We start from the raw sequence: 26,882 nt of genomic DNA, 5'->3' as shown, positions 1-26,882 counted from the left end.
AAATAAAAATAAAAATAAAGTTTCAGGTTTCTCAGAATCTCCACAGAACTTTTTAGCATGAATGAGACAATATAACTGACAGAAACTGGCTTTGTAATTATATCTAAGAACATTTATTGAGCAAGCATTTTATGAACATAGTTGCTGAAGGGACTTCAGTAGAACATTGGCAGAAAAAGCAGCTGCTTATCTTTGTAATTTTTAAACCCTGTGGAAACCACTGGGATAAGGAAGGAAATAGCCAAGTGAGACAAGATATAAGTCGCTACAAACATTTTGCTGATATATCAATTCAAAATTCAATATTAGAAGTTCAATTTTCTATCAATATATAGCCAAATTATTTAGGAAGTACTGAAGACAGATGAAATATATTTCTTGGACTTTGTAAGACATGCTTTTTCTTGTTAGTCTTGGTTTGCAAAACTTGGCTCGAATTCTCTACAACTATGCTTATTAAACTTGGCTAAAATTCAAAATCACCTGTACAGCTTGTTAGCACAGTAGTTTTCTGGGTCCTTGTCTTATGAATCTGTACTACTGCTCTAGGATCCCAGGACAACCAAAGATGACAGATAGGAGCATGCCTGAGGGGAAATAAATGGAAACCCAAGTTAATCATGATGTGTATTACCTGCATTGAACTTCGTTTATGAACATGATTTTTATAAACTCACCTGATTTCAAATTTCTGGTGCCTTATCTCATATTCCTCAGTTTACCCTACATCTGATGAGACACCAATCAGAAAATGGAGGGCCTGGGCTACTAATAATGCAGAAGACTTTAATACACTTCATCTCTCCTTCTTTCTTTTCTTTCTTCACCTTCATTCCTTCCTCGCCCCTCCTCTGTTTTTCTCTCTGTGTGTATGAGATTGTTTGTAAGTGTGCAGGTGTATATATCTACACATGGGAGGCCAGAGAGTAACTTCTGGTGTCATTCCAGAGAAGCAATCATCCTTTCATTTTTAAGTTTTAGTTATAAAAATATTTTTACTAATATTTGATAACTTCATGCAATGTGTTTTGATCACATTTACACCATAAACATTCCCAGCTCCTACCATAACTCCCACAGTTCCCTATACTCCCCAACTTTGTATTCTCTTTTTACAATAAGCCCTTGGCTCCAGTTTGAGCTCCCCATCCATTGAACATGATTGATTATTAGGATCACTCCTTTAAAGAAAATTCATTCTCCCCTGTCCCCTACAAACACCCAACTGCTCACAGCTTCTCACTTATGAGTGTGAATTTCATGACTCCCTTTTCATTCCATGCTAGAATGTTGACTGGCTTAATCTTGTACATGTCCTTTAAAGGCTTGCTGATTAGTTCTCACAGCACTGTAACTACTATTCAGTTTGTGGGGATGGGGGCTGCAAAACATCATTAATAATCTTAGCTATTCGTGAATCACGTGAGCTCCAATAACGACAAGATAGATCAAAGGGTGTAATAGTGGAATGAATGTTATGGGAGAAACCAACTGCTTCCTGATTGGATGTAGAGTCTACTCCACAGGAGTAAACACAGCCTAATACTATAAGTTTGGCAAAGTACATATTGTTAGGGAGTTCATAGGACCCAGGGTTGAACCTACTGTTACCATCCTTGATTTTTAAGACAGAGTCTCTTACTGGTCTAGAGATCACTGCTTTTGACAGACTAGCTGACTAGTGAGTCTCAGGGACTCACCCATTTACATCTCAACACAGGAATTACAAATGCAAGCCAGCACGGCAGGCTTTTATTATGAGTTTTCATGGTCAAACTTAGAATCTCAAATATTTACTATCTGAATCATCTTTCCAGCACCACTTTCCTCTTAATGGATCCAGGGTGTTTCTTATTTTTAAATCATATTTTAATTACTTTTCTAGGTTTCTGTAAGTGCTTGCAGTGTATTTTAATTCCAATCCCTCTCATTCTTCCTCCCAACTCTTTCCAGAGCCACTCCTAACACTAACCCTTTGTAAACTTCCCATCCTCTCTCTTTTTTTAATTTAGCCCAGCGATTGCAGTTTGTACTGCCCATATATTTACGGAGACATTCACTGCAGTGTGGTTGACCTGCCAAATGCCACACTTTTAATGAAACCTTATTTTCCCTCCCTTCTGAAACCATCAATTATTAATAATCTCTCAACTAGAAGTGAGGGGTTTGTGAACCCTTCCTTGTCCCATCCAATCAGAGTTACTGTGAATTCATAAACACAGTGGTCTTGTCAAGTTTAGAATATGCCTTTTGGACTGATCTCCCCTGGTTTCTGACTCTTAGTATCTTCTGCCCTCTTCTACTATGGTCTCTTAGTATTGGGATGTGAGGATGCAATGTCCCATGTGTGCTGAGCACTCGTCAGTCTTTTATTCTCTCTGTGTTTACTAGTTATGAATGTCTGTGTTAATGATTGCCCACTGCACAACAAAATAAAAAACCTTCTCTGATGATATCTAAGAGATGGTCTGTTTGTTATTTAATGTATTACTCAAATTGTGTATAGTGCCCAGAATACAGTATGTACACATTAACACTTGTAGGGTTGAATAAAATAAAATTATATCAAATGGGCATCAGCATTTGAAATGGCCACCTACTTTACCTTAGAGAATGTGAAGATTTTCCCATACTATTATCCAGTCATGTCCAGAATAAAGCACGCAAAAATAGGCTGGAAAGTAGCTCAGTGGTCGAGCTCCTTTCTAGACTGTCAAAGGCTCTGTTTTGATCCCCAGTACTCCAAAAACAACCCAAAAGATCTGATATATGTATCAGGAATAGATGCATCTAAGAGTGTAATATGATGTCATTCTAGCATTACTGAAAATCTGAAGGGCTTTAATTCTGTTTACTGGACTATGTAGAATGAAGTAGAACATTTCACTGAAATGTTAAGTGGGTTTTTATTTGTTTGTTTGTTTGAATAAGTGAGCCACTAAGAGCCATTCTAGCATTTTGATCATAAACTGATTAAAAAGTTTTCTATGGACCATCTCACACAGGGCTTTATAAATTGTAGCAAGCTAGTAAGGCAGTTTCAGTTCGATAAGAATTATCCCATATTTAATTGTGAAGGAAACAGAGAAATTAAGAAGTAAACTCAAAGAAGAAGGAAAGAGAAAAATCCCTCTAGAATAGTCTTGCTGATCACATGACTTAGATCAAAAGACAAATGCACAATTAGAAATCAAGTATATATAGAGAATGAACAACCAAGACAAAGGAAAACAACAAAGCAAAGAGGAAAGGTGAGTGGTGTAGAAGGTCTTTCTGGGATTGAAGGAAGCTGTTGTTCTCAACCCAGAATGAAATACTATGCTCTGGGAGCAAGCATTTCCTCTCCCACTTTCCATAAGCAGAGGACATATATTTGACTCAACTGTGTAGAAGACTATTAAGCATGATAGGTACACAGAGAAATAACAGTTGCTAACTCTTTGAGGAAAATAAGTTACAATGTAAGCAGTACAACTGCCTATTTAGCCCCTGTTAAAAGATCTGATTTAAAATAATTGACTGTACCTAAGGTTGAAATTTAATTTGGTTACATCACAGAATTACCTCAACAACCTCTGAATAAAGGTCATTTACAACATTGAGAAGGAATAAATTGCTAATTAATACTTTATGTTGAAATTGAGTTACTTAAGATTTTAAAGAAATGTTCAGTGAAATAGTAATGGGTACTAAGATTTCAAATTACTTTGATTTCAAATGGTAATAAAATGCAAGGAAGAAATTTCATCCGCTAACTTTAAAAGTCTGCTTTAGAGAGAATAGTGACTTTTAATTAGATAAAAATTTCCTATTACCCCTAGAAGCACATTCTTTGATTAAATACAAAGATCCTAAAGTCTGGTGTTTGCATGCTTAGTTTTCCCACTGGGAATTCTGAGCAAATGAAAGTAGAGAGATTTGAAGTCTTTGGTTTTGATAATCTAAAAGGCCTCCAATTTCCTTTGCTGTTGTAATTATGGTGACGGACGCTTCTATGGGGAGCGGTTTGTTCATGGTGCTTGGTTGCCACTCAGGCTCTGAAGAACCCAGTTCTTGTGCTCTGAGTTGTAGGTCAAATGTAGCCATTTTGTCAGTACCAGATCTGAGTGAAGACAAACACAGAAGATTGTACACAGAGACAAAGAACATGCCACACTTGCTGAAGCTTACTAACTAGAAAGCTCTGTGATACGAAGATTGATATAAATCACTGACGTGATGATTGGAAGTTTATGACATTCATATTATTTATCAGCATTTTATTATGCCTTTCCTTGGTGTGGGTGTCTGAAGTATGGTAGAGAACTCTAAGACAATATTTGCACAGAAATAAATTTGAATATGACTAATGTAAGGCTGGCAGCTATTAACACTGGGGAAAATGATTTTCAGGCACTAATTTATTGAATTTCTCATCCATTCAAAACAATCCATAGTTATTGAATATTTACTTTCTGCTGAACACAGTTCTAGCTCTGTGGCAACAAACAGCTATATTCCTTATTTTAATCAGTGACAGTACCTAGAGGACGAAGATAGGATGTAGGTAGAAACTCAAGCATCAAGGGTGGGCATAAGAAAGTAGGTGGTAACTGTTGGGCCTAAGGGAATAGTAATTTATTATAAGTACAATCACTAGATATGAATTTCTTCTATCATTTGTATATAGGACGGTTACTGAATTTTTGAGTTGATCTTGTATCCTGCCACTACTCAAAGAATTTATCAGCTGTAGGAGTTTCCTGGTAGGGTTTGTAGGGTAACTTATGTATACTGTCATATAATCTGCAAATAGCAAAAGTTTGACTTTTTCCTTTCCAATTTGTATTCCCTTGATCTCTTTTTGTTGCTTTATTACTCTAGCTAGAACTTCAAGAACTATGTTGAATAGATACGGACAGAGTGGACAGCCTTGTTTTGTTTCTGATTTTTGTAGAATTGCTTTGAATTTCTTTCTATTTAATTTGATGGTGGCTTTCTGCTTGCTATATATTGCTTTTATTATGTTTAGACCCTAGCTAAGAAATTAAGCAATAGAGGAGAGGGTGCCTGAACTGGTCTTGCCCTGTAGTCAGACTGATGATTATCTTAAATATCACCATAGAACCTTTATCCAACAACTGATGGAAACAGATGCAGAGACCCACAGAGGAGCACTGGACTGAGCTCCCAAAGCTGATCTGAAGAGTGGGAAGAGTGAGAATATGATCAAAAAGGTCAAGACCATGATGGGGACACCCAGGGCAACAGCTTACGTGAACTAATGGGAGCTCACTAACTAGACAGGGAAGGAACCAGCATAGGACCAAGCTGACCCTCTGAATATGGGTGACAGTTGTATGGCTGTGGAAGACTGTGAGACCACTGGTAGTGGCACCAGGATTTGTCCCTGATGCTTGTACTGGCTTTTGGAAAACCCATTCTCTTTGGATGGATACCTTGCTCAGCCTGGATATAGTGGGGAGGGACTTGGTCTTTTCTCAAGCAATGTGCCTTGCCCTCTTTGGGGAGTGGATGGGGGTGGGGTGGGAGGGAAGGTGGGGGGAATGGGAGCAGGGGAGGGAGTGGGAACTGGGATTGATATGTAAAATGAAAAAAAGATTGTTTTCTTTTTTAAAAAAATAAAATAAAGTGAGAAAAAAAGAATTCAGAATTCCACAGATAGTAATCTTTGATTTATTTATTTTAATCTAAACAAGCTGAGATGTAGTTACTAAATTATGTTGAAGCCAGATTTTTATTTCCTTCATTAGGCAAGTCTATGAATTAAATATAAAAATCTATATTGTGTATATAACTAAAGTACAATAGTCAGGGGCTTTTAGACCAGAGAAAAGAAAAGCACATTGATATGCAACCTTACAGAAAAACTCATATTTTCACATTTAAAGGCAACTGAAGACTAGTACAGACTTTCTAAGAGCTATGATGTAGATTTTGCAGGCTTGTTGTTGTTGCCTTTTTGAGGTCCCCGTTTTCTAGGGGACTGAGGGTGAGAAGATGCACAGGCAATGGCACAGACTCTGGGAGATTCCAATGCAGATGCTCTTTACTGTAAACAGGTTGGGGGGGGGTGTTATGGAATTAGGGAAACTAAGTTGTTGCAGGAATGTTTCTGGTTGGTCATTTTGTGACTGGTGGTCACTACTGGCGAATTTATGATTGGCTAGGAGCATGAGTCTTTAATTACTGTGTTTTGGTCAGGTGACAGGTTGTCTTGGCCAATTTTGCTTACGCATTGTGAGTTTCTATGAGCTTGCTTGTGTTTGGGCGATTGCCCTGCCTTGTCTCACACTTTTATTATTATTATTATTATTTATTTTTATTGGGTGACCTAGTGGGAGTTATAGATTTTCATAACCCCATGCAGGGACGCCCCAGCATTTTGGATGACAGGCTACACTGATGCATCCTAAACATAGCTCAGTAGATTTAAATATTTTAGTAGAGAAGCATTTTTTTGTAGTTTTCTGAATTCTTAAAGCAGATATGAAATCAGTGGCACTCAGATCTGAATTTTGGAAACACTGTAATCCGCTTATACTTACCTGACTACTTCATTCTGAATTGTTCCTCCACACTTGTGAATTGTGTGCATTCTCACGCCGGACTATGTTCAATGGGGAGGAAACAGGATTCTTCCATATGCCCCTTAAGGAACACAAATTGCAAAAAGATAATTCTGAGATAGATTTTCTTTTAGAAAGTCAGTTGTTGTTATTTTTTTCATATGCGAAGAAAAGACCCTCTGCATCTATGGTCCTCTGGGATTCTTTCAAACCTGCTCCTTATGTTCTCAACCATACCAGAAGAATTGGGTCACACTTCACAATGAATCAGGGCCTGCTTTCCTTGCATGGAGCTTCACACGCTGCTAAGAATGGCTTTAGTATCAGCCTTTGTTTCCTTAGACAACACTTTGTGTACCCAAATATTTTGTAAGCATGTGTTCCAGACTGGTTCTTGCCAAACATGGTTTCTTTTTTACTTTTCTATTTCTATACATTTTTCTCTTCCAAACATTCCCTATTTCTTCTTGTATACTAATGGAAAGACACTAGCGCAGCCAGTTCATACTAAGTCATGAAACTGGATAGTGCCTTCCCATAACAGGAGTGTGTATGCTTTTTAATAAATATTCAAATAGATTTAAGAGAATTAGGGAGGGGCATTATTAGTGTTCCCATTAAAAAAATCCCTAGATGACAACTTGTTCTGTTAATGCCTGTCTCACCATTCTGGTAATACATCAAAACTGAGTATTGGTATATGCCTCTGCCACTCTATTCCTCATACCTTATTACTGTTTGATACCAGTCTCTCCCAGTCTACTCATTTTCCATATCTCTCTTTTGGAATGACATTATAAAAAACAAAGATTAAAAAATACCCACTACTCTCAAAATCCAGTCCTATTGTTGGGGGTGAGGGGATTCCTTGTTTGTCCCGGCTCTCCATCTAGCTTAGCCACTAAATAACCACACAGAAACTGTATTAATTAAACCATTGCTTGGCCCATTAGCTCTAGTGTCTTATTGGCTAAGCCTTACATCATAATTTAACCCATTTCTACTAATCTGTTTATTGCCACGTGGTTGTGGCTTACTGGCAAGGTTCTGTGTCTGTCCCTGGCAGCTCCATGGTACCACTACGACTCTGCCCTTTTTCTTCCCAGCATTCAGTCCAGTTTTTCCCGCCTACCTAAGTTCTGCCCTATTAACAGGCCAAGGCAGTTTCTTTATTCATTAACCAATAAGAGCAACACATAGATAGAAGGACCTCCCACACCATCCTATACTACAATCTCAGAAAAAAATTAAATACAGAGACAACATCTTGCAGAAGAGGGGTGAATTTTTTATCAAAAATAAATCTTCACTGATACATAATTGTCAGCCAACTTCATAGTTTATATTAGACTTCATTCAGGTTGGCAAGATGACTCAGTGGCTAAGATTAGTGTTGCTCTTGCAGAAGAGCCAAGTTCTTTTCTCAGCTCACACCCAACTCTAACTCCAGCTTCAGAGAATCTGATACTTTCTTCTAGACACATGCACTCATGGACACATAACCTATAGGCAGATGTGTTTGCACATGCACATAGACACACACATATATACACGAACAAGACAAAAAAAACAAATTAAGAATCTTGAGGGCTGGACAGATGGCTCAATGGTTAAGAGTACCTGTTGTTTTCATTGAGCACCTGGGTTAATTTCCAAGAACTCAAATCATGACTTAGAATCCAATATACTTTTTTGACCTTTCTGGGCACTAAGTATGCATGCAAATACACAAAACTACATGCATACAAAATAAACAAATCTAAAAAAACCAAAAGTATAAATCTTAACAGAAATTATCCATTTTTATTAGGTTTCTCCATGAGTTCTATGCATATTGGTTTGAACAAATTATAATGATACATGTTTACCCTTATAGCAGATATAGAATAGTTTCACCACACTAAACATACTCTGTGAACTTCCTTTACTGCTATTCATCCCTTCTCTAAAGCCCACTATATTTTTCTGACTAATCCATTTTGTTTTTTTTTTCAGAATGTGTTACAGTTGGAACAATATGGCATGTAGCTTTCCCAAACTGGTTTCTTTTACTTATGCACTTAAGTCACCCCTGTGTCTTTTTATAGCTTGACAGCTTACTTCTTTATAGAACTGAATGATATTATACCATCTGGACTCTTGTAGGAATGTTAAATTTCCAATTCCTTTGGGTAACGACTAAGGAGCATGATTGCTGGATCATGTGATCATATTCAATTTCATAATCGACTGAGAAGCTTTCAACACAACTGTATTATTTTGCATTTCTGCCTGTGAAGAACAAAAGTTAGATACCTTTTAAAAAAATCACATAATTGGTACATATTTTTACATTTAGATTTGTGATTTTTTGTTTTGTTTTATACTTATCTCTTTAAGGACGAACCTGGTTTTACTTAGTTTTGTTATTCCATTAGATAGTATAATATTTTAGAAAAATCAAAAATGGGAATTTGGGCCAGTGAGATCCTTCAGTAGGTAAAATTACTTGCTGCCAAGTCTGTTAGGGTGGACCTGAGTTTAAACCTCAGGGACCCTCATTGTAGGATTAGAGAGAAGTGACTCCACAAATTGTCCTCTGACCTTCACTCATGTACACACACAATAAATAAATATGTGGTGTGAAAAATTTATAAATGTTTTCTTGATTTGGATTTTTTGGTGAATATATACATGAAAGGAGCTTAAGCATAAATGAAACTAGAGCTGATGATGTGGAAACCCATGTTATTCTTTTCTATGTTCACTACAAAATGATGCAATGAGAAAGAAAAGCAGTACTGTAAGTATTTGTAATGATTCTTTGTGAGTTGGGATGTTTCTGAAAGACAGATGCTCATAAGAACTTTGCGAGCACATTGTAGGGGAAGAAACCTTGGTTGTTTGGCTTTAGAGACAGGTGGAGAGCAGGACAGATCTAGTGGGCGCTGTAGTCAGACCAGGCATTCAGAGTGAACTTTAAATAAGTTCCTGCTCTTCAGGCTCCAGTTTAATGATTGAATGGACGTTAATTTTGCCAGTGAAAATCCTTTGAGAAATAACATACCACATGATAGCAGGAATGGATTCTTTTTTCAAAGGAATATAGATACACTTTAGTGGGGTCTCAATTTTTCTTACTTTGTACTACTAATAAAGACGTTGTCCTTTTTTAATACTTCTTTTTCCCTTTTACTGAAATAGATTATTTTCCCATACAATATATTCAGATTATAGTTTACCCTCCTGTTAATTCTCTTAGTTTATCTCCTACAATTCCTCTCCTTCAGATGTACTCCCTTTATGTCTCTCATTAGAAAATAACAGGCTTCTAGAAAATAATATGACAGACTTAAATACAAAAGAAGAAAAAACCCTTACCATCTTGAAGTAGGACATGGTAAGCCAATAAGAGGAAAAGAGTCCCCAAAACAGAAACAAGAGTGAGAGACCTACTCATTCTCATAGTCAGGAGTCTAAAAGCTATAATACATACACAGAGGGCCAGGTGGTGGTAATACATGCCTTTAATCCCAGCACTCAGGAGGTAGAGGCAGGCAGATCTCTGTGAGTTTGAGGCCAGGTTGGTCTACAAGAGCTAGTTCCAGGACAGGCTCCAAAGCTATAGAGAAACCTTGTCTCAAAAAAAAAAAAACCCAAAAAACAAAAACCAAAAAAACAACAACAAAACAAAACAAAACAAAAAACGAAAACGAAAACAAAAGCAAAAACCCACAGAAGTCCTGGTGCTGGGCCTTTAGGTCCTGTACTTTCTTTTTCAGTCTCTGTGAGATAGTATGTGACTTGCTTTGTTGATTTAGAGGGCCTTGTTCTTCTGGTGTCCTTCATCCCCTCTTTCTTTAACAATATTTCTGCCTCTCTTGTGGAGTAGACCTTAGGTCAAACCAGGCATTGGTTCTGTGCCACCATTGCCCTAGCACATTTTATGGGCAGGACAGATTATAAGTTAAAGGATTTGTATTTGGCTTGGTGTACACATTTTTTTTTATGTTAGCCTGGAGAGAACTAAAGAGACTGGTACAAGGGTGAAGGCCCTATGTTGGCACCAGCTTGCTTTCTGCATATCCAAGGAGTTGTGTGGGTGCTATTCTCAGCAATGGGGCCCTGATGTCAGTTTGTGGAGAGCAACCTTTTGTCATAGCAAGAGTCTAAGTTGTTTGGAGATTTTCATGGGACTCCCTTGGTCAACAATTCAGCTGAATGCAACCCAGTTCTACTACTGGAAGCTTCTCTTGGCAATTAGAGGTGACCGGTTGAGACACCATACTTCTCCATTACTAGAAGTCCTTATTAGAATGTTCTAGATTCCAGGTAGTTTCCCCTGCACTGTGCCTTCCCCCACAACCCCAGCTGTCTCTGCCAGAACTCTCTACCTCTACTTCATCCACCTACCCGATCCCCCTGCTTTCAACCTCAGCTTCTCCCAGTCTGCAAGTAAAATCTATTTTATTTTCCCTACGTGTGGAGATCCATCCATTCCCCAAGACCTTTCCTTTTTACCTAACCTCTCTGTGGGCTACAGGCTATAGGTTGGTTATCATTTACTTAATGGTTTATGTCCACTTATAAGTGAATACATACCATATTTGTCTTTCTGGGTCTGGGTTACCTACTCAGGATAATTTTTTTTTTTTTAGTTCCATTCATTTACCTGGAATTTCATAGTGTCATTTTTTTCAAACAGCTGAATAATGTACCACATTTTCTTTATCCACTCTTCTGTTAAGGTTCACGTAAGTTATTTCCAGTATCTGGCTATTATGAATAAAGTGATAACATGTTTGAGCAAGTGTCCCTATAGAAGGATGTAGCATCTTTTGGGTATATGCCCAAGAATGGTATAGCTGAATCTTGAAAGAGATCAATTCACAATATTCAGAGAAACTTCCATATTGATTTTTGTAATGGCTGTGTAAGTTTGTGTTCCCATCAGCAACAGAAGAATGTTCCCTTTGTTCCACATCCTTGTCAGTTGTGTTACTAATGTTAGCCATTCGTCAGGTGCAATATGGAATCTCAAAGTAGTTTTGATTTGCATTTCCCTGATGACTAAGGATGTTACACATTTCTTTAACTGTTTCTCAGTCTTTTGAGTTTCCTCTATTGACAATTATCTGTTTAGGTTGTACCCTCCTGTTCCCTCCTTTCTTCAGCTCAAATTCATTTCCCTTTGTTATGGTTCAAGCTACTATTACAAAGCTTGATACTCAAAGGGATATTTGCTCAAATACAACATTGCCAGGTGTCTGTTTCAGTTAAGTACCAAAGCAATGAATCATTGGGAAGCCCATCGAGGGGAATTTATACTTCGTTGAGTCACACTTCCTCTGGAGTGGAGATTTCCAGTTTGTTTTAAATTGGTGTAAGTTCCTGAATGACATAGGAGTAGATTTCCTTTGTGGTCCTGCTTTGTCCTTAACAACCTCCAAATATGAATAGCACTAATCAAATCACTTAACCATCTACATGCATGCAAAGCAGCATCAATGTTTTTGATTCAGGAATCAGGTATTAGACTACAAGTATGTCCATCCATTGACACAATTCCCAGACATAAATGTCTGCTTGTTGAAGTACGCTACCCAGTGAACATCAAATTCGCTATCTGTCTCAAGTGATCCTTGAAAACAGCAGCAAAAAAGACTGGAAAGCACAGAGGCTTTGGGACAAGATGAGGGCCCTGGTAGCCACAGACCTCAGCACACTAGTTGGGGCTGAATAGAAGTCAGCGTGTCTGTACCCCAGTTGTAAATTGAATTATTTGTTTTTTGATAACTTATTTCTTGAATTCCCTTTTTTAAAAATTTCTTAAATTCTTTATCACTGTGAAACAATCTTTTGTGCAATATGAATATGTATTTCTCTCTCTGGTTAATAAAGAGCTTATGTGCTGATAGCTAGGCAGGATTTTGGGGGCATAGGAATTCTGGGAAGAAGAAAGGAATAGTCTCTAGAGACAAGGAAGGAAGCGTGGTGAACATGTTATGTTGAAAAAGGTACTGCCACATGGCAGAAGGTAGATCAGAAATATGGGTTAATTTAAAATGTAAGAATTAGCTGGTAACAAGCCTAAACAATCACGTGAGAATTATAATTAATATTGAGTCTCTATATCAGTTATCTGAGAATTGGTGGATGGGAAGGAAAAATCTGCCTACAAATGGCATTCCAATGTGGGGCTGGAATTTCCACATAATATCTGCCAATACTTAAAAAAAGATTCTAAACACAAAAAAATGATTTATATTTGTAGATAAACTTTGTTTAAGTTTGAGTTTTATCATTGAGTATCTTATTTTCTCCATGTATGGTGATTGAAAGTTTGCTGGGTATATTAATTTGGGCTGACATCTGTGGTCTCAACAATCTTTCCAGGCCCTTCTGACTTTTAGAGTTTTCACTAAGAAATCAGGTGCCACAAGGACATGTGCTCATCCACATTCACAGCAGCATTGTTTGTCATAGCCAGAACCTGGAAACAACCAAATCCTTTTCAACTGAAGAATGGATAAGGAAATGTGGGACATTTACACATTGGAGTACTACACAGCAGAAAAAAATAACAACATCTTGAATTTTGCAGGCAAATGGATGGAGCTAGAAAACATCATTTTGAGTTGAGGTAACCCAGACCTAGAAAGACAATTATCACATGTACTCACTTATAAGTGGTTTTAAAACATAATGCAAAGAAAACCAGCCCACAAATCATAATCCCAGAGAACCTAGACAACGAGGACCCTAAGAGAGACTTACATAGATCTAATCTACATGGGAAGTAGAAAAGGACAAGATCTTCTGAGTAAATTGGGAGCATGGGGACCTTGGGAGAGGGTTGAGGGGGAAGGGAGAGGCAGGGAGGAGAGTAGAGAAAAGTGTAGAGCTCAACAAAAATCAATAAAAAATGGGGGGAAGAGAAAAAAAGAAGTCAGGTGTTATTCTAATAGTTCCTCTTTTATATTTTATATGTTACTTGGTCTTTTCTCCTTGCAACTTTTAATACTTTTTCTTTGTTCTGTATGTTTAATGTTTTATTATCTGACAAGGTGGTTTTCTCTTCCAGTTTAATCTTTTGGTGTTCTGTATGCTTATTGTGCCCATATAGGCATCTCTTTCTTTAGGTTTGGAATTTTTTTATGATTTTGTCAAAACTATTTTCTGAGTCTTTGATCTGGGATTCTTGTTGTTACACTATTCCTATTATTCTTAGAATTGGTCTTTTCATAGTGTCCCAGATTTTCTGGATGCTTTGTGTTAAAAAATTTTAGATTTAACATTTTCTTTTTTTTTTAAATTTTATTAAAAATTTCCATCTCCTCCCCTCCTCCTCCCCCTTCCCTCCCCTCCCTTCCACCCGTACCCCACTCCCTCCCTCTCCAGGGCAAAGAGCCATCAGAGTTCCCTTCACTATGTTAAGTCCAAGGTCCTCCCAACTCCCCCTAAGTCCAGGAAGGTGAGCAACCAAACTGACAAGGCTCACAGTGAGCCCGTCCATGCTGTAGAGTCCAAGCTCATCTCCGTTGTCCTTGTTATCTCAGTCCTCCTCCACCGTCAGCCACATTCAGAGAGTCCAGTTTGGTCCCCTGTTCTATCAGTCCTATTCCAACTGGACTTGGTGATCTCTCGTTAGATCTGTCCCACTGTCTCGATATTCATGAGTATGGCAATAGGATCTGGACATTTCTGGCTCCCTCTCCTCAGCTGCCCAAGGAACTAGCTGGGGGCATCTTCCTGGACACCTGGGAACCCCTCTAGAGTCAAGTCTCTGCCAACCCTAGAATGGCTCCCTTAATTAAGATATATAATTCCTTGTTCCCATATCCACCCTTCCTATATCCCGACCACCCTATTCCCCCAAATGAAGGTGCGTGGTTGATCGGCAGTTATGATTCACCAGACAAGCTTTAATATATATAATTCAGTTTTAATAAAGGAAAGGAAAGGGAACTTACAAATCCAAGGTTCCAGCGAGGAGGGCAGGAAAACAAAGAGCAGGCAGGCCGCAGGCCCGCAAGATTTTATAAGTCAATATTAGCCTAAGGGGGACACGCCTAAGAGGGACACGCCTAAGAGGGACACGCCTTTAGACCAAGGGGGACACGCCTTTAAACCAAGGGGGACACGCCTTACAAAACAAGGTTTTGGGCTAGGCTTCCCCTTCATCTCCCCCTTTTGTCTAAATAAGACAGAACCAAACCAAATACAACTATATTCAATAGGAACAAATAATAAATATAAAATTACAAACAATATTAAGAAGAAACATATAACAAAAGTTTTACTAAGCATTCTATTTCAAGGAGTCTAAATAATGTAGAGGGTAACTACAATTATCTAATCTTCAACCCCATCAAAGATCTGAGAAGGGAAGTAATATTACTTAAGCAACCAGGAAGTACAAACAAGAAACTTCCAAAATGTGCAACAAATGACAGAGACAACTAACTACCTGGGCAGTCACCCAAAGTTTCGTTTTGCAATGTTGAGGCAACCAACTTTGGCTAAGGCCTAACACAACTGACATAACATTTTTCAAAGGCAAGGAACTTTTTGTAGAACTGTCCAACCCTGTCTTGGCAAGATAAGACAATCCTGTTTTTATCCATTTACGGATACTCTGAAACTCTGTCAGTGGTCGAGGTATGGGCTTTTTCTTTGCCTAAAGGCCACTTCTGCCAAGAAGAAGACAAGCTCCCAGTGGAGTGTCTTTGGTGCTCAACATTCTCTCGGGAGTAGAGTGGTGTTGCCAGGAGTGATTGTGTCTCATAAGTACCAAACTCTAGGTTAGATTAAAGGCCATGTTCTACAGCTCTTCAAAGAGGTCGAAGATTATACTATCTATACTAAATATAATTTCTATGTATCTAAAAAACCTGAAAAACAACTGTGCAATAAATGAGGACAATATCCCCAAACGTAAACAATGTCATTATACAAATAATATCAGAGGTAGAAATGTACATTGCAATATGATAAATATCTCAATATAACAATTGTTTTAAACAGAGGTAGAAGCATACTCTCATACAATAGAGGTAGAAGCATACTCACATACAATGTTCAATATACAAGAATCAACACCAATGCAATTTTCTAATAACAATAATTCACAAATACTAATCATCCCATCAAACCAGGTAATCCCCCCCCCCTTTTTTTTTTCATAAACACCCCTGAGTCCATATAATACCTCCCCCATCCCCTCAACCCTATACCATCTACTAAATGATGTCCCTAAACCAGAGGGCAAACTCTGTTGGGAGAGGGGGCGTCGTCCTCTAAGATTGCTTCTAGCTGACATGGGGGCGATGTTCTTCTCAGGGGGTTCCATGAAAGCAAATGATGGTAAAATTCCCAGAATAACATTTTGTCGAGGAAATTGTAACTAGCCTCTGAGTGTTTTGAGGAGGTCTGGCCAGAGTGTTGTCAAAATTGTACACCATTTGAAACTGTCTTGTGTAGTTGGTACCAAAAAAAAAAAAAAAACCAAAAAAAGGTCTAATTTTAGCGCTATTTAAAACATGACATCATAGTAACCAGGTGAAATTGATGTTGTGGGGCCCCATCTTCATCCTGGAAACTTCAAAGATTACTGAAGGAAAATTTGTTGTTTGTTACAGGAAAGGTAAACATTATCTACAAAGACATATACAGACATATATATTCGATGGAAGGTATAATAAAGACAGACAGATATGAGGAAAGGCAAAGAAAGTTTATCAAGTATCATCATCATCATCATCATCATCATCATCATTATTATTATTATTATTATTATTATTATTATTATTATTATTCTGTCCCATTTCATGGCTCCTGACCTGAGACAGAAACTCTGAGATATCTCTTATAAACAGGCTTGGAATTGAAGAAGGACTGAGCCATAGTCCAACTCCAAAACCAGCTCTATATACATATAAATAAAGGCACAGTATATATGTAAAAAAATGTTTTATACTTACTAAACATATTTGGGTTCTGTGTTGATCCATATTAGGTTGTAACTAGTGTCCATGCATCAGTATTTAAATATCCAGGGTCCCTTAAGTTCTTTGAAGATGAGTGGTTTCCTGTGGAGATAAGAAAAGAACCCTGCCCCCAACCTATATGCTTTTCTTACCATCAGTATGATCATCATCCTTGTGAATGAATTATTTTTCTTTTCCAAGGGGCTTCTTCTCTTCAAACCGAACCTTTATTAATTTTGACGGTATCCACAATTTTTCCTCTCCTGTGGAGACAAGAGCAAAACCCCTTCCCCAACGCAGCACATCTCCTGGCTTCCACTGCGAGGTCAGCACATCCTTGAAATAAACTGGTTGATTTAATTCAGCAGACTTTTCCATTATCCAATGTCTTTCTGCAGCCGTTGTCCCCTTCTCATTAGCGTTGAGAAAATTCAAGGTTAATAAAGCACTATGTAACCTATTTCTAGGGGTATTTTCCACCCCTTTCTGTTTGTTTAACATGTCCTTTATAGTTCTATTTGATCTTTCTATGACTGCTTGACCTGTAGGATTGTATGGTATACCTGTAACATGCTTAATATTGTAATAAGCAAAAAACTGTTTCATTTTCCTAGAAACATAAGCTGGACCATTATCCGTCTTTATTTGTGTAGGTATACCCATGATGGCCATAACTTCTAATAAATGAGTGATTACTGAATCAGCTTTTTCTGAGCTTAAAGCAGTTGCCCATTGAAAACCTGAATAAGTGTCAATGGTGTGGTGTACATATTTTAATTTGCCAAATTCTGCAAAGTGAAACACATCCATCTGCCAGATTTCATTCCTTTGAGTGCCCTTTGGATTAGCCCCTGCAGGCAGTGGTGTTTGGTTATAAAAAGAGCAAGTAGGGCATTTCTTTACAATTTCCTTAGCTTGTTGCCATGTAATAGAAAACTCTTTCTTCAAGCCTTTGCTATTGACATGATGTTTTTTATGAAATTCAGAGGCCTGCAGCACACTACCAATCAACAATTGATCAATTTCTGCATTACCTTTTGCTAGAGGACCTGGCAGACCCGTATGGGATCTGATGTGTGTTATATACATAGGGCAAAGCCTGTTCCTGATCATGTCTTGTACCTGGATAAACAATGAGGTTAGTTCTGTATCATCAGGTATAAATTCAGCAGTTTCAATATGTAAGATTACTCTTTCTGCATATTGTGAATCAGTAACTATATTAAGCGGTTCTTTAAAATCCCTTACCACCATAAGAATGGCATATAATTCTGCCTTCTGGACAGAATCATAAGGGCTTTGTTCCACCTTACTCAAATCTTCTGATTTGTAACCTGCTTTCCCTGATTTATTAGCATCAGTATAAAATGTACGTGCTCCAGTTATCGGAGCATCACGGATGATTCGAGGGAGAATCCAAGAAGTTCTCTTTATAAAGTTAAGCCTCTTGCTTTTCGGATAGTTGTTATTGATTTCTCCCAAAAAATTAGCGCAAGCTCTTTGCCATGGTTCGTTATCTTCCCACAACTTTTTTAGTTCATCAGCAGTGAAAGGCACTATAATTTCTGCTGGGTCTATGCCTGCTAGTTGACGAAGTCTCAATTTGCCTTTTATAATTAATTCAGAGACTTTTTCCACATAAGTTTTTATTTTCTTACTTGGTTTATGTGGTAAAAAGATCCATTCTAAGATAATATCATCTCTCTGCATTAAAATTCCTGTAGGAGAAATTTTGGAAGGCAATATGACGAGAATACAACTGAGCTCTGGATTCACCCTGTCCACATGTGTCTCTTGTAATTTCTCTTCAATCATTCTCAGCTCCTTTTCTGCTTCAGCTGTTAATTCTCTGGGACTGTTTAAGTCTTTTTCACCATCCAAGGTTTTATTTAAATGAATTATCATATCAGGTGTTATGCCAACAGCTGGTCGTAAGCTGGAAATGTCTCCTAACAACCTTTGAAAGTCATTGAGAGTCCGTAACCGATCTCTCCTAATTTGTGCTTTTTGTGTCTTAATTTTTTGTAAACCTATTTTATAACCTAGATAATTAACAGAATCTCCTCTCTGAATTTTTTCAGGAGCAATCTGCAATCCCCATTTAGGTAAAAGTATTTTTACTTCTTCAAACAGTCTTTCTAAAGTAGCCATGTTTGAATCAGATAACAGAATATCATCCATGTAATGATAAATTATCGACTTGGGAAATTGCTTGCGTATTATTTGCAATGGTTGATTTACAAAATATTGGCACAGGGTGGGAGAGTTCAACATGCCCTGTGGGAGGACGGTCCACTGGTATCTCCTTGTAGGTTGAGAGTTATTATAAGTAGGCACTGTGAAGGCAAACTTTTCTCTGTCCTTTTCTTGTAAAGGTATAGTGAAGAAACAATCCTTTAAATCAATTACTATGAGAGGCCATCCTTTTGGTAATAAAGATGGCAGAGGAATTCCAGATTGCAGAGAGCCCATAGGTTGAATAACCTTATTGATAGCCCTGAGATCTGTCACCATTCTCCACTTACCAGATTTTTTCTTAACAACAAATACAGGAGAATTCCAAGGGCTGGTAGATTCTTCTATATGTCGAGCATCTAATTGCTCTTGTACCAGCTGTTCTAAAGCCTGCAACTTTTCCTCAGCTAAAGGCCATTGCTTTGTCCATATTGGTTTCTCAGTCAACCATTTTAGAGGCAGTGCTGTTCGTATCTCTGAAGGGCCATCAATTGCTTTGCATTCTTGTACAGCCCGAACAGCCGGTTTCCGCCTTCTGTAATATCTTTTAATATTTCCCTCGGTGATATAGGCTCTAGAAGCAGCAGGAATGTTAATTTGGGTATTCCATTGCTGCAACAGGTCACGGCCCCATAAATTCACTGCAATATTGGCTACATATGGCCTTAATTTTCCTATTTGTCCTTCTGGCCCTATGCATTCAACCCATCTCGTGCTCTGCCTTACTTGAGATAGGGTTCCAATTCCCAGGAACTGAACATTTACATCCTGAAGAGGCCAATACGGATGCCAAGATTCTGGAGTAATGATACTTACATCCGCACCTGTGTCCAGTAGGCCAGTAATAAAAATGCCATTTACACATACTCTTAACTTTGGTCTTTGTTCATTTATAAAAGTCTGCCAAAATACACGTAACTCATCTTTCAGGCCATTTTTGCTTTTAACAGCAGGCATGGGGCTTTCTAATTTTCTTGATGAGGCATGTTCTCGGCAGTAACCGGAAATGACTGGACCACATTCGCCATGGGGGCCTGCGAGAGGCCCCCCATTGAGTTTCCCAGTGGCAACAGGTTGCCTTGTCTATCTCTTGTTGACCTGCACTCATTTGTCCAGTGTCTGCCTTTTCCACATCTCCTACATATACCTGAAGGCTGAGTCCTCCTACGTCTGTTATTTCTAGAAGAGGCATTATTATTATTATTATTGTTGTTGTTGTTGTTGTTGTTGTTATTATTATTATTATTATTTCTGAAAATCCGTTGTCTGCAATTCCTTTTAATATGTCCCATCTTGCCACAATTAAAACATTTGGTAACTTGATGCCTCCTTTTTGCATTAGAAATTGCTTCTTCGACCCATGCTTCAGTGCCATAGTCAAATGATTCAACATTCATTGTATGTAAGACCCATTCGTCCAAGGGCGCTGATCTCATCTTTAAAGGCCCCAGGATCCTTTTACACTCCACATTGGCATTCTCATAAGCCAAAGATTCAATTATTATACGTCTTGCTTCTGGGTCAGATATCCCTATCTGTACAGCTTTAGTTAGCCTTTGTAAAAAATCACTAAAGGGTTCTCTCTGACCCTGTTTAACTCTGATATATGATTCCAGTCTCTGTCCTGGGTCTTGAACCCTGTCCCAAGCCTTTAAAGCTGCTGTAGTACATATGGATAAGGTGTGTTCATCATAATTCGCTTGTTCCAGAGGATCGGAGAAAAGTCCTTCACCTAGAATTTGATCTAGGGAGATCTCAATTCCCTTTGCTCTTTCCTGCTGTTCTAAAAGTTTAGCCTCTTGTCTGAACATGCATTTCCAATTTAATTGTGACCCACTCTCTAGAACAGCTGATACTAATTGTACCCAATCATGAGGCGTTGCCTTATTGCTTATAGACCAAGTTTTGAGCATCTCTCTAACAAAGGACGAATGTAGCCCAAAGTTCATAATGGCTTGTTTAATTTCTTTGAGATCATTCATACGGACGGGTTCCCATGTATATTCCTTGATGACTTTAGGGTTTTTGGAACCAGTCACCTTTTCTGACGTTACTATTGGAAAGGCAGGTAGAACTTTATGGAAATTATCCCGGAGAGTTTTACTCATTGACGGAGTTAAATTTCGCCTTTGTACCGTTTGCTCCTGTTCTATAATTTCCTCAATCTTTTCTAATCTGCTTACTATTGCCTTCTGTAAGGCCTGGATCTCCTGTCCAGAATTATGCTCCAAGGCCTTCATGGAGGATTCCAAAACATGAAGTTTGTCCAGTAGAGTTAGTGTCTCATCCTTGGATAGAATTTTCATGGCCTGAATTGTGCCTTCTTGTATTGACAATCTGTCAGCCAATCTGTCATATCCTTTAGACAAAGTCCGATTTTCACATTCAGCAGTTTTAATTCTCTCTGATAATGTTTCAGACAGGGACTGAAGTTTACGATCCAAATCAGCTGTTCTCTCCTCCGCAGCAATGAGTCTCTCCTTAATATCAGACTGTAGTTTTTCTAAATTTTGCTCATTTGACCGAGTCATATCAGACAAAGCCTTATTCCCTTCCTTGAGACCTTCAAACTCTTTCTTGGTGTCCGTCTGAATTGTTTTTGCAAATACCTCGACCGACTTAAAGTTGTTACTCAAAACAGTTGTGCCCTTTCTTAAGCATTCAACCTCTGACCTAAGAATCCTGGTTTCATTCTGTAAGGACTTTATCATTTTTCTATTTTCAAACCATGTAAGGGAGAAACCAAATACGAGAAAAATTGCAAGCCCTATAAACATCCAAGTTATGGGAATATCATATGTATCCTGTAATATTTCTACCATAGTACAATTAAATAGACTGCAGAAGCTTTCAACGGTGATATGGTCAGACATTTTTTTTTTTTTTTTTAATCAAAAGAAATTTTACCTGAAATGACCGTTCCCTGCCAGTAGGTCGCTAGGGCAATAACCGCTCGGCCAAACCGAGTCACACACACGTCCTTTGCTCCGTACAAGCGGGGCTGGGACAGGCTAGTCTGGGAAACTGCTCTGAAGCAATCAAGAGCCCAAGGCCGAATCCTTGCCACGCAGTGTGGGAACTGGAGCTGAAGGCTCCCAAATGCCCGAGTTGGACGCCAAATGAAGGTGCGTGGTTGATCGGCAGTTATGATTCACCAGACAAGCTTTAATATATATAATTCAGTTTTAATAAAGGAAAGGAAAGGGAACTTACAAATCCAAGGTTCCAGCGAGGAGGGCAGGAAAACAAAGAGCAGGCAGGCCGCAGGCCCGCAAGATTTTATAAGTCAATATTAGCCTAAGGGGGACACGCCTAAGAGGGACACGCCTAAGAGGGACACGCCTTTAGACCAAGGGGGACACGCCTTTAAACCAAGGGGGACACGCCTTACAAAACAAGGTTTTGGGCTAGGCTTCCCCTTCACCCAAGCTCTACCCATCCTCCACTTTACACTTTTCTCTCCCCATCCCCCATCCCACCCCACCCCCAAGTTCCCATTTTTTGTCCGGCAATCTTGTCTACTTCCAATATCCAGGAGGATAACTATATGTTTTTCTTTGGATTCACCTTCTTAATTAGCTTCTCTAGGATCACGAATTATAGGCTCGATGTCCTTTATTTATGGCTAGAAACCAATTATGAGTGAGTACATCCCATGTTCATCTTTTTGGGCCTGGGTTACCTCACTCAGGATGGTGTTTTCTATTTCTATCCATTTGCATGTAAAATTCAAGATGTCATTGTTTTTTACCGCCGAGTAGTACTCTAATATGTATATATTCCACAGTTTCTTCATCCATTCTTCCACTGAAGGGCATCTAGGTTGTTTCCAGGTTCTGGCTATTACAAATAATGCTGCTATAAACATAGTTGAACAAATGCTTTTGTAATATGATTGGGCATCTCTTGGGTAAATTCCCAAGAGTGGGATTGCTGGGTCCTGGGATAGGTCGATCCCGAATTTCCTGAGAAACCTCCACACTGCTTTCCAAAGTGGTTGCACAATTTGCATTCCCACCGGCAATGGATGAGTGTTCCCTACTCCACAACCTCTCCAGCAAAGGCTATCATTGGTGTTTGTAGAAGGAGCGCTGGGGCTGTGTCCCACCACCCGGCTAGCTTTACCCAAAATAATTACATGGAAACTGTATTCATTTAAATACTGCCTGGCCCCTGGCCCGTTATCTGTAGCTTCTTATTGGTTGATTTTTATATCTTGCTTTAACCCATGTTTAGTAATTTATATAGCACCAAGAGGGGTGGCTTACCAGGAGAGATCTTAACCTGCATCCATCTTGGAGAGGAGAAGCATGGCGACCGCATATGGCAATTGCCTGAATCGTCTCCCCACTCCTGCTACCCAGCATTCTGTTCTGTCTTCTCTGCCTACCTAATTTTCTGTTCTCTTAAAGGGCCAAGGCAGTTTTCTTTATTAATTAGCCAATGAAAGTAACATAGACAGATAACACTCCTTCATCAGGTGTTTTTGATTTTAGCCAATCTGACAGGTGTAACATGGTATCTCAACGTTGTTTTGATTTGCATTTCCCTGATTGCTAAGGAGGTTGAGCATGCCCTTAAGTGTCTTTTGGCCATTCGAACTTCTTCTGTTGAGGATTCTCTGTTCAGTTCAGTGCCCCATTTTTTAATTGGGTTAATTAGTATTTTAAAGTCTAGTCTCTTGAGTTCCTTATATATTTTGGAGATCAGACCTTTGTCACTTTCAGGGTTGGTGAAGATCTTTTCCCAGTCAGTAGGCTGCCTTTTTGACTTAGTGACAGTGTCCTTTGCTTTACAGAAGCTGCTCAGCTTCAGGAGGTCCCATTTATTCAATGTTGCCCTTAATGTCTGTGCTGCTGGGGCTATACGTAGGAAGCAGTCTCCTGTGCCCAAATGTTGTAGAGTACTTCCCACTTTCTCCTCTAACAGTTTCAGTGTGTTCAGATTGATATTGAGGTCTTTAATCCATTTGGACTTGAGTTTTGTGCATGGTGATAGATACGGATCTACTTTAATTCTTCTACAGGTTGACATCCAGTTATGCCAGCTCCATCTGTTGAAGATGCCCTCTTTCTTCCATTGTGCACTTTTCGCTCCTTTTATGAAGCTACAATTACCCTGATACCTAAACCACACAAAGACTCAACCAAGAAAGAAAATTACAGTCCAATCTCACTCATGAACATTGATGCAAAAATTCTCAATAAAATACTGGCAAACTGAATCCAAGAACACATTAGAAAAATTATCCACTATGATCAAGTAGGCTTTATACCAGAGATGCAGGGCTGGTTCAACATATGAAAATCTATCAATCTAATCAATCATATAAATAAACTGAAGGATAAAAACCATATGATCATTTCATTAGATGCTGAAAAAGCATTTAACAAAATACAACACTCCTTTATGATAAAGGTCTTGGAAAGATTAGGGATACAAAGGTCATTCCTAAATATAATAAAGACTATTTACAGCAAGCCGACAGCTAACATCAAATTAAATGGAGAGAAACTCAAGGCCATCCCACTAAATTCAGGAACACGAAAAGGCTGTCCACTCTCTCCTTATCTCTTCAATATAGTTCTTGAAGTTCTAGCAATAGCAATAAGACAACACAAGGGGATCAAGTGGATTCAAATTGGAAAGGAAAAAGTTAAACTTTCGTTATTTGCAGATGATATGATAGTGTACATAAGCGACCCAAAAAAACTCCACCAAAGAACTCCTACAGCTGATAAACTCCTTTAGTATCGTGGCCGGATACAAGATCAACTCCAAAAAATCAGTTGCCCTCCTATACACAAAGGATAAGGAAGCAGAGAAAGAAATCAGAAAAGCTTCACCTTTCACGATAGCCATAAATAGCATAAAATATCTTGGGGTAACTCTAACCAAGGAAGTGAAAGACCTATTTGACAAGAACTTTAAGTCTTTGAAGAAAGAAATTGAAGAGGATACCAGAAAATGGAAGGATCTCCCTTGCTCTTGGATTGGGAGGGTCAACATAGTAAAAATGGCAATTCTATCAAAGGCAATCTATAGATTTAATGCAATCCCCTTAAAGATTCCATCAAAATTCTTCACAGATCTTGAGAGGACAATAATCAACTTTATATGGAAGAACAAGAAACCCAGGATAGCCAAAACAATCTTATACAATAAAGGAACTTCTTCAGGCGTTACCATCCCTGACTTCAAACTCTATTACAGAGCTACAGTATTGAAACAGCTTGGTACTGGTATAAAAACAGAGAAGTCGACCAATGGAATCAAATAGAAGACCCAGATCTTAACTCACAAACCTATGAACACCTGATTTTTGATAAAGGAGCTAAAAGCACACAATGGAAGAAAGAAAACATCTTCAACAAATGGTGCTGGCATAACTGGATGTCAACCTGTAGAAGAATGAAAGTAGATCTGTATCTATCACCATAACATTTTCTTTAATTGATGTATCCATTGCTTTTATTATATCTTCAACATCCAAGATCTCTTTCATCTCTCTTATTCTGTTGTTGAAGCTTTTCCCTGTGGTTCCTGTTTGAATTCCTGAACATTCAATTTCCAGAATTCTTTTGGATTGTGTTTTCTTTATTGTTTCTATATCTATTTTTCAGTCTTGAAACGTTTTATTCATTTCCTTCAACTATTTGTGTTTTCTTGAATTTCTTTAAGGAACTTATTCATTTCCTCCAATGTTTTGTTTGTGTTTCCTGGTTTTCTTAAAGAATTTATCAATTTTCTCACACTGTTGTGTTTTCTTGGGTTTACTTAAGGGATTTGTTCATTTTCTCTTAAAGACCTCTATTATCTTCATATAGTTGGTTTTAAGGTCTTTTTCTTGTGTTTCCGCTATGTTGGAATAGTCAAGACCTTCTGTGGTAGGATAGCTGTGATCTAGTGAGTCCCTGGATTTTTTTATGGTTTATTTTTTTATATTTAAAAATTTCCATCTCCTCCCCTCCTCCTCCCCCTTCCTTCCCCTCCCTTCCACCTATAACCCCCTCCCTCCCTCTCCAGGCCAAGGAGCCATCGGGGTTCCCTACTCTATGTTAAGACCAAGGTCCTCCCAACTCCCCCCAGGTCCAGGAAGGTGAGCAACCAAACTGAGAAGGCTCCCACAGAGCCCGTCCATGCAGAAGAATCAAAGTCCAGTGCCTTTGTCCTTGGCTTCTCAGTCAGCCTCCACCATCGGCCACATTCAGAGAGTCCGGTTTGGTCTCATGTTCCATCAGTCCCATTCCAACTGGAGTTGGTGATCTCCCGTTAGTTCTGTCCCACCGTCTCCATGGGTGAACGCACCCCTCATGGTCCTGACTTTCTTTCTCATGTTCTCTCTCCTTCTGCTCCTCATCAGGACCTTGGGAGCTCAGTCCGGTGCTCCAATGTGGGGCTCAGTCATTTTCTTCATCTATCGCCAGGTGGAGGTTCTATGGTGATATGCATGAAATTCATCAGTATGGCTATAGGAACTGGCCTTTTCAGGCTCCCTCTCCTCAGCTGCTCAAGGAACTAGCTGGGGGTGTCCCCCTGGAAACCCGGGAACCCCTCTAGGGTCAAGTCTCTTGACAACCCTCAGATGGCTCCCTAAATTAAGATATATGCTTCCCTGCTCTCATATCCAACCTTCCTGTATCCCAAGCATCCCATTCCTCCCAGCTCCCCCCATTCTCCCCTTCACGCTTTTCTCTCCCCATCTTCCCTTGGCCCCATCTCGCCCCACCCTCAAGTTCCCAATTTTTACCCTGTGATCGTGTCTACTTCCAATATCCAGGAGGATTACTATATGTTTTTCTTTGGGTTCACCTTCTTATTATCTTCTCAAGGATCCCGAATTATAGGCTCGATGTCCTTTAATTATGGCTAGAAACCGATTATGAGTGAGTACATCCCATGTTCATCTTTTTGGGTCTGGGTTACATCACTCAGAATAGTGTTTTCTATTTCCATCCATTTGCCTGCAAAATTCAAGATGTTGTTGTTTTTTACTAATCAAACGGCAGAGGGAGAACACGCAAATTAATAAGATCAGAAATGAAAAGAGGGACATAACCACAGACACAGAGGGAATTCAGAGAATCATTAGATCTTACTGCAAAAGCCT

Source organism: Arvicola amphibius, chromosome 2, assembly GCF_903992535.2.
Source record: "Arvicola amphibius chromosome 2, mArvAmp1.2, whole genome shotgun sequence".
Classification (NCBI taxonomy): domain Eukaryota; kingdom Metazoa; phylum Chordata; class Mammalia; order Rodentia; family Cricetidae; genus Arvicola; species Arvicola amphibius.
Note: the sequence above shows the minus strand (reverse complement) of the source record.